Source organism: Penaeus japonicus, unplaced genomic scaffold (assembly GCF_977035675.1).
Source record: "Penaeus japonicus unplaced genomic scaffold, GWHDUDI00000001_assembly GWHDUDI00000001, whole genome shotgun sequence".
Taxonomy (NCBI): Eukaryota; Metazoa; Arthropoda; class Malacostraca; order Decapoda; family Penaeidae; genus Penaeus; species Penaeus japonicus.
Genome location: NW_028234403.1, coordinates 53679983 through 53689982, shown reverse-complemented (window position 1 = coordinate 53689982; position 10000 = coordinate 53679983). Strand labels below are relative to the sequence as shown.

Here is a 10000-nt window from a genome sequence, read left to right as displayed (position 1 = left end):
TCTTCTCTACCATCAGGTGTAACAGGATACTCATCACTTTCTACATCAACATCAAGCATACCTCTATGTGGATATTCGACTTCGTCTATTACCTGTGCCAGAGAAACGTTAGCTCGTCTGTGATACCTTTTTAGAAGATTTGCATGATAAAGTTTGGGCTGTCCATTTTCCTTTATCAAATAGTTGACCTTATTCCTCTCTCCATCACGATATGTGGACCACTTCCAAGTCATCAGAAGTTTCGGCAAGAGTACCAACACTTCGTCACCTGGATTAAAAGAACGATCTTGGGACTTAATATCAAATAAGATCTATACCTTGTGGAGCTGATGTCAGCATTACGAGCTGCTATCTTCGCACACTCCTCAAGCTTATCCTGAGCTCTATCACATACTGGAAGGAAGATCTCTCGTCATCTTTGATACAGATCTCTCAACACTGTTAGAGGACCTCGAACAGCACGCTCGGAATTTCTCTGAGGGCAAATGGAATGAGATATCGGTGCCAATCTCTTGGTTTGTCCACACACAATTTTCGAAGCGAGGCTTTCAGTGTACAATGAAACCTTTCAAATTGTGAAGTGAACTGTGTGCCTCTGTCAGAAAGAATTTCTCTCGAGTCGATCTCTCTGTGGCAAAGTCTATAACATCATCAGAGGGAGGACTTAGTGGACCCACTATATCTATGGCAACACGAGAAAAAGGCTCCGTCATTATAGGCATTGGGGGTTTCACTCTCCCTTTGTGTGACATTCTTTGACATTTATCACAAGACCGACAAAAATCCGAACATCAGCCAATAAAAATGATCGGTTATTCTCAAGGTCTTGCGATGTGAAAAATGGCCGGCAAGAGGAGACTCATGAACTACAGACGTTACTATTGCCCTGCAGTCAGAAGGCACCACTAAAGACACTTTCCCAACATTATCTTGAAAGTTAGATTTCCGATAAAGCAACCCATCAATTTTAACCCGACTCGACCTTTTCCCTGATAGAAAAGATGGACAGGAACTCTGCAACTTAGGGGCTCGCTTGTCTGTACAGCCTGTACCTGATCATTGTTATGAGTGGAAGAATCATTAGTCAAAATTTAAGAGGTGCTCTTAAAGCATTAGTCCATCCGACAAAGTAGGGGCATGCGATGTAGCAGCGCACCATAATCATTGACTTTCACCAATTTACTGTTACTGGTGTTGATATTTGGTAATAATTACTCTAAAACCATAACACATGAACAACCAGTTTCTCGAAGAAATTTACGTGGAGTCGTATCAGACAAGGAAAAGCCAACCTTTTCAATCTTTTTCTCTGTAGAAATACTTTTAAAAGCTAAAGGATTCTTTGGACACCGATTCCTATAATGACCAAAATCCCCACAACTGTGACACTTGATTTGGCTGCAGTTGAAATTTTCCCTCGTGACGGAAAAATGATTAGCGGGCTTACTCTCGACACTTCTTTTACTTTTGACAGAAGTTACATTTGACTTGGGGTAAGCATTATGAGCAGCATTCCAAATATCCGCTAGTTGTACCGTCTGGTCAAGAGTAGGTACATTATGTTCTTTGATGTAAGTTCGAATATCTGGAGAAAGGGAAGATTTAAACTGATCCAGCAACATAAGATTTCTCGAGGCCGTTACTAACTATCCTCTGATCAAAAAGTTTATACGTTTTTCAAACTTTTATTTTAACATCTCTAAAATCTTGCTGATAACCATTAGGGGTTTTTGCAAAATCCAATAAGAAGGGCTTCTTTCAGTTGTTTATAATCATCAGTTATTTCGGATAATGAATAGTGTATATACCCAATGCTTCTCCGGTGAGCAAACTCCCTAAACGCACAGCAGGAGTTTCCTCACGGATGTCTAAAAGAGCAACACGAAACGAATGAGGTAAGAGGCAAAGTCTTCGCCCTCTTGGTACACTTTCTGAGGGTTAGAGATAAACACCGGTGAACAATATATATATTTAAATTATATATATATATATATATATATATATATATGTGTGTGTGTGTGTGTGTGTGTTTGTGTATATACATACATACATATTATATATATATATATATATATATAATATATATATATATATATATATATATATATATATAATATAATACATATATATACATATATATATATATATATATATATATATATATATATATATATATATATATACATATATATATGTATGTATGTATAAATAGTGCGTGAGTGTGTGTGTGTGTACTCATGTGGCACTACAAAGCGTAAGCTCATCAATAACCAAATGTAGGCAGGTACATTAGTGACTGAATATTCGTATGTGTGTGTGTGTGTGGAGGGAAGTTACACACACACACACACACACACCACACACACACACATACATATATATATATATATATATATATATATATATATATATATATATATGTATATATACATATATATATTTATATATATATATATATATATATAATATTATATATATATATATATATATAATATATATATATATAATATATTATATGTATATATATATAAATATATATATATATATATAATATATATATATATATATATAATATATATATATATGTATATATATATATATGTGTGTGTGTGTGTGTGTGTGTGTGTGTGTGCGTATACCTCCCCCCCCCACACACACACAGACACAAACATCTACACAATGAACAAACACACACATACGAACATTCATTCACTAATACACCTACCTACATGTGTTTATTAATGAGCACACGCTTTCTAGCGCCACCTATAACCTATAAACTCCCTCTAGATTACACCTAGAAACTCACCAAGACTTTATACTCACTCCCCTGTCTGATAACGCTAATCATTTCGGCTTTTCAACAGCATTAACACCCGATAGTTAATCTCCCAGTAAGGTTATAACACAGCATCAAGGTTATTGTGCTGTATCAGTCCAGTTCTAAATTTATCTAAATAGTTTCTGGCAAGCTAGGACTCACATTTGGCAGTTATCTGACGTGCAGCAAGCCAAGTTATCTGGCATGTTGACAATATAGTGTGACGTGCTCAATGCGTCAGGTCTCTTGGCTCATTTTTCTTTTAGTTGGGGCTGCCTGGTGCTTGGTAGGGTGACTGGGTGTATGCTTTCGTGTTTTTTTTTTTTTTTATGTTGATTTTTTTTTTTTTTTGACTTGTTTGTGTATGTCTTCTTTTGTGTTTCTGTGTGTGTGTGTTTGTCGCCCTTGTTCTATATCGCTTTCTGTTGTTGTTTTTTTGTTGTTGTTGTTCTCTACTCTTTCTCTTTTTCTCTCTCTTTCTCTTACTGTGTGCGTGTGTGAGTGTGTGTGTGTACTTTCTGCCTCCTTTTGTTTTTTCTATCTCTATTTTCCTTTTCACATCTCTCTCTAACTCTATCACCCTCCCCCCTTCTCTCTCTCTCTCTATCTCTCTTTCTCTCTCTCTCGCCCCACCAACATTCCCTCAATCAGTTCCCCCCCCTCCCCCCCCACACACAAACAACGCCAAAACGAAAATACCCGAAGATTCGCCATCACACAATAGAATAAAAATGAACCAAGTATAACACCAAGGGCGTGACAACTTCCTTCACAAAGGCGACCTTCCTAATGCTTTCAGAGAAGGTCGTGCTTTTGTTTACAGGGGGAGGGGAGGGGGGATAAGGGGGTTAAGGAGGGGATGGGACTGGTCTGGGGGTGAGGGGAGGGGGGAGAGGTAAGATGAGGGGGGGAGGGAGTTATACTTATTGTTTTGCTGTTGTTTGGAACACCTGGTAACACCTTTACGTCTAACTGTTTTAAAGAATTTATAATAAAAAATAAGAAAAAAAAAGAGGCTAAAAGGATATACCAGTTGAATCATTGTTTCGAAAAAAGTATTCGGTTTCCTATATAATAGAACATAACACAAAGGGAGAACGGTTTTCGCAAGTATAATTTTTATGCGCAATTTTCGTCTTTTTTTCGGAAATACAATACATGGCGGGTGTTTTGTTATACATGTAGTGTAAGTAAACAACCGAGAATTTATCAACGCATGAGAGGGAGAACAAATTTCTGAAGGACGTTTAGTAAACAACGCAATCATAATAAACAGGGCGGTGAGAGCCATAAGTACAAGTAAACCCTTAACGTGGTGTTGTAGTAGAATCAGATCCTTCAGTGTTAGGATCAGAATCCACAAGAATATCGGTTTCGTTTTTGCTTTGTTTTACCTCGAGGTTCCAATCGTCAGGGTAAAGAGGATGATTTTCTTAGAAACTGAGCTTATTTTTCTTTTTCTTTTTTTTTTTTTACTGTTCGATACCTTTGGTCAAGTGGCGGGTTCATTCCAACAGATATTGGAGTTTTCAAGTGTGAGGAAGTGGTGCAGAGATGAGTCACATGTCGAAATCTTGCGTGTTTTCCGCGTGACGTAAACACACACATACATACATACATACATACACACACAAGCGTCAGCACCGGATGTACACACGCGCGTACTCATGCCCATGAGCACTGCAATACACACACACACCCACAGAAACACACACACATACACACACACACACACACACACACACACACACACACACACACACACATATATATATATATATATATATATATATATATATATATATATATATATATATATAAACACAAACACAAACACACACACACCCACAGAAACACACACACACTCACCATTTCTCAAATTTCGTTTTCCAGGAGTGTACCTTACCCGACGGGTTTCTAGATACACTCACGTTTTTCAAATCAAAATATGCTTGTAAATATAAAAAGGATACTAGAATCGATTTTAATATAAGCGTTATTCTAAGATGATTAAAGAAACGAATAAGACGTAGCTATCATTAATTTGGAAACGATATGATAATCCGATTAATTTTTAAACGTTAAAAAAACAAACAGTCGTTTAGTTCAAAAATTTCCGCGCCATTTTTTCCCTCAGATTTTCCCTTCCCTCCCCCTCTCCCCCCTCCCCCCCTCTTCTCTCTTCCTACGTCACTAACATCCGGCCTTCGTCTCCCCCCACACACCCCTTCTCCCCCCTCCTCCCCCCCTCAGTCAAAAGCCACGTGGTTTATACGACTTGTTCTAAAAGGATACCCCCCTCCTAGCGTCAACCGTCCCCTCCACCCTCCCTCCTACCCTCCACCCTCTCCCCTCTCGGTTCCCGCCCTCCCTCCTTCCTCCCTCCTACCCTCCCCCCTCTCCCCTCTTGGTTCCCGCCCTCCCTCCCTCCCTCCCACCCTCGTGTTCCTCCCCTCCCTTCCTCCCTCCCTCCCTCCCTCCTACCCTCCCCTCTCGGTTCCCGCCCTCCCCTCTCCCTCCCGCCATCGTGTTCTTCCCCCCTCCCCCCTCCCCCCATCCCCGCTCCACTTCCCCCCATTCTCAGACCACCAATGACGTCACAGAACAACCGTGACGTCACGAACAGCTGATCGGCGAAGACCGTTGCGAGTGTAAATAAAAGAATGCTTGATATTTTAACCTGGCGCATGTACGTCTTTCTTTGAAATGATACCATTATCTTGTTTGATATTGTTAATAACGGTTACGAGACGCTTTCTTATAAGCAAGCAAGCAAGGAAAAGCGTAGTTTGCTTTTGAAAGGAAGAGAATTCTTACGCTCACTCGCATCGGAAAACAGTTCTTTCGAATATTTGTCGCCGCATAACTAAAGCGAGAAAGTGGGAAATTTCTTCAAACCCCTTACGGAAATACCGGGAAAAATATATGTCCATATATATTCGATCCAATTTTATCGACGCCATAACCATTTCACTGCTATTTGCCCATTGAAATAAAAGCTAGTAGACACAGCCATTGATTTCAACTCAGAAATGATACCAATGGCGGGTAATGGGAGAAATACAAACGTAATTCAAGCTGACGAATGAGAACAATAATGGTAGGATGTGTCGGGGAAAGAGGAGGCGAGCGCTGCTGTCGGGGACTTTTCTGCTGAAAGACCCACGCCAGCAGAGTGTCTGTCTGCTTATGGGGTCGGGGGGGGGGGGGGGCTGTGTGTCTATAAGATTATACATGTGCAATGATATATATATATATATATATATATATATATATATATATATATATATATATATATATATGTGTGTGTGTGTGTGTGTATGTATGTATTTATATTGTATATACATATATATGTATACAAATATATATATATACATATATATTTATGTATATGTGTTATATATACATATATATATACATATATATACATATTTATGTATATATGTTATATATACATAATATATATATGTATATATATGTATACATATACATATGTACGTATATGTATATAGATATCTGTATGTGTATGTGTGTGTGTATGTGCGGGTGTACCTGCAAGTCCACATGTATTCGTATGCGCATAAAGCAGACACTTATCACAGCCCAAATGACTTCCCTCCTTTTAACAACCCACAACCATTAATCCTCATCTCAAAACCAATCCAAACAGACATATATAACCCATCAATTCCTCACTTGGCACCCCGCTCAAAGACGAACTCAAAGTGTCTTAATTATAGCAAGATTTTCATCGCGTGTCAAAAAAAAAAAAAAAAAAAAAAAAAGTCGGCCATATTTGATGACGTCACGCGGGCCCAAAAGATAACATTATTGTACAGGGACTTTTATCAGATAATGTCACAACCTTTTGCTATAAAAATACGTGGATGTGGTGCGTACTTCATTTTTTTTTCTTGTTATTCCTATAGGTTGTGTGTATGTATGTATGGTGCTAATTGTATGGTGTTTCTATATTATTTAAGTTAGTTATTATGTAGGTTTTGAGATGATTAATCTAACTTTATTAACATCAGTTTGAAGAAAAATCAATATTAATTTTAGTATTATTAACATTTTTAGTACCATTAGTGTTGCTATTATCATTATTATCATTGTTGTTATCGTTATCATCACATCATCATAATAACAGTAATTACGATATATTCTTAATCATTTCCATTATCATCATCATTATCAGCATCACAATAACTATAACCATAACAACATTTCACTGTAAACACACGTACGAGTTTCTATGTATATATAAACTTTCAAATACATTATCTCAGTTGGTAATATCTACGAAAATATTATCACAGTTATGTACTTTATACGCTTATATATATGTTAACGTATCTATTCATATGCTAGTGTTCTCTCGAATTCTGAAAATTAAAAAGTTTAAATGGTCTTCCTTATTTTCATGTGTATTCATTCAGTGCAGCTGTACTTTGAAATGTGCTGTAAATATATATTATCACAGACTCATTCATATAAATAACTACTTATAAAAGAGAGAGAGAGAGAGAGAGAGAGAGAGAGAGAGAGAGAGAGAGAGAGAGAGAGAGAGAGAGAGAGAGAGAGAGAGAGAGAGAGAGAGAGAGAGAGAAAGAGAGAGAGAAAGAGAAAGAGAAAGAGAAAGAGAAAGAGAGAGAAAGAGAAAGAGAGAGAGAGAATACTTATAACACAGATATTACATGTATACAAAGAATGAGGATGAGACTAAACAAATCAATACGAATATCAACGTCTTATTTTGAGAGATTCTGATAATGAGATCGAACTGCTTGTCAATTAATTGGCTAAAGAAGCAATCCTCATCAACTCCACCATTTTCCTACTTTTCCACAACCGTCACAGTAAACACCCTCCACTTATAAATATATATAGAAGCATCTACACGTACTTGAAACACGTACATACAGCCCTACACATACATGAAGGTTATAGAAGGTTGTTTTCATAATCCTTTCCCGATCCGAATGGGATAGAATACAGGGTTTTCCATAAGCTGTTAATAGCTAGGCTCTCAGGGTTGTTTTGTGTCTGCTATCTGCTCCTGTAATGGGAAAGGGGAAGGAAATTGGAAAGGAAGAGAGGGAGAATCTGGACACCGAAATGGGGACGGGGGAGAGGGGGGGGGGAGAATATGTAAAATCTGGACACAGAAACTAGAGGGGAAGTGGTAAAAATAAAATGATACGGAAAGAAGGGAAGTAGATAGGTATAGAATGGGGGGGAAATATATTTTGGACACAGGGTAAGGAAAAGAATAAAGAATGGATAAAAACAAAGCGGAAGAAGAAAAAATAGAAGTAAAATGGACACAAAGAGAGGGAGAGAGAGAAAAAAAAATGCAAGGAGACGGGGGGAAAAATATACAGTAAAGGGGTATAGACGGAAGGAAAAAGGAATGAGGAAAAACTATTGGAATCTTAAGCCGAAAAGAAGGAAATAAAATACCAAATTAAGGAATAGAAGAAAAGAGATAAAGAAAGCAATACCGAAAAATACTGAAATTAGAGAAATAGAAAAAAAAACTGAGTCATGAACGAGAAAGAAGATTCTTCCCTATAGGCCTATGTAATCTTTTAAACTCCCTGAACAGTAAACAATAATGGTGATCTATTTAAACCAGTTTCTTGCCTATCACTGTCTCCTAATCCATCTCTTCCTGTGTCATTCATTGTCCGTTACTCTTACACACACACACACACACACAGACACATAATCTCTCTCTCTCATTCACATACACATTTACACACTCACTTTCACTCCCTCTCTCTGTCTCTCTCTCTCACTCTCTCTCTCTCTCACACTCTTTCTCTCTCTCTCTCTCTCACTCTCGCTCTCTATCTATTTATCTCTCTCTCCATCTGTCCATCTCTCCCTCTCTCTCCCTCCCTCCCTTCCTTTCTCATTCACTCACTCACTCACTCATTCACCAAAACCCGCATATTCACGGAATTCACATCACTCATAGACATGTAGGCCTATACACAAGCAGAAGCGACATTTCGTCATATTTATAATGATTCTTAACTACAGCAAAAGTGACCCATTTCTCAAAAACAGGAAATTAGCGGATAAAACGACTGTTAAGAGAAAGATGATGGTTATATACGGGACCTCTGTTTATATATTTTTTTCTTTTCTTTTTTCTTTTTGTTCCTCAAAAACATGACGAACAAAATGATAAGTAAATGTATGAAGAGATCTTAAGTGTAAAGGATAATATGATTGTTTTAAAGTGGTGTTGATGACCTTTAGTATACCATACTTCGATATAAAAGCGTAGATAAAATTGTTTTGTTATCAAACTGTGAAGGTGAGGATATGTAATCAGTTTACTCTTCAAAGTGAGGGACAAATATAAACAAGGACACACATACACACACACATACACGCACACACACCCACACCCACACACGCAAACACGCACACACACACACACACACCCATCCACGCAGACAAACAGCCATATGGATTCAAAAAAAAAAAATGCCTACAATTATTTTTTACTAACATCACGAGGGAAAAAAATATTGCGGTCGAGGTTCTTCAAGTTATAAATAGATAAGACCTCAATAACCTCACCTTGGCTTGTCAATATTGTATGTACACATTTATACACACGGTCATACATGTGCATTACATGAACCTTTACATACATATACTTGGGTATGTGCATATCTATACCGATGTCTGTTTGTCTGTCTTTTTATATATGTACTTGTATATACAAATATATATTCATATATATATACGCACATACATACATATATATATATATATATATATATATATATATATATATATATATATATATATATATATATATATATATATATATATATATATAGCCATCTATCTATCCATCTATATATATACTGTATATATATACATATATATATAAATCCATTGCGTTTAATTAGGCGAATAACATGCACGTAGATGAATGCATTCGTTACTCAAAAAATATATTACAAGCTTTACAGTCTACAAAATCCCCCCCCCCCCCCCACGGAAGCCCCTGACAACACCCTCCACCTTGTATCCTGGACGTGCCCTCAAGCACAGAGTGTATAACATAACACACTCTCCACCGATGACAGGAAAGCTCTCAAGTAAACCAGGTCGTGCTTGCCAGAGAGACTGAAGTACGAACCCCTTGATCAT

The 10000-nt window shown here is 37.4% G+C and overlaps 1 pseudogene; it reads right to left on the bottom strand.

Annotated features, from left to right (window-relative positions):
• Nucleotides 1-1084: 1084 nt before the first annotated feature.
• Nucleotides 1085-10000, bottom strand: part of LOC147472570 (uncharacterized) — an 18032-nt pseudogene continuing 9116 nt past the window's right edge.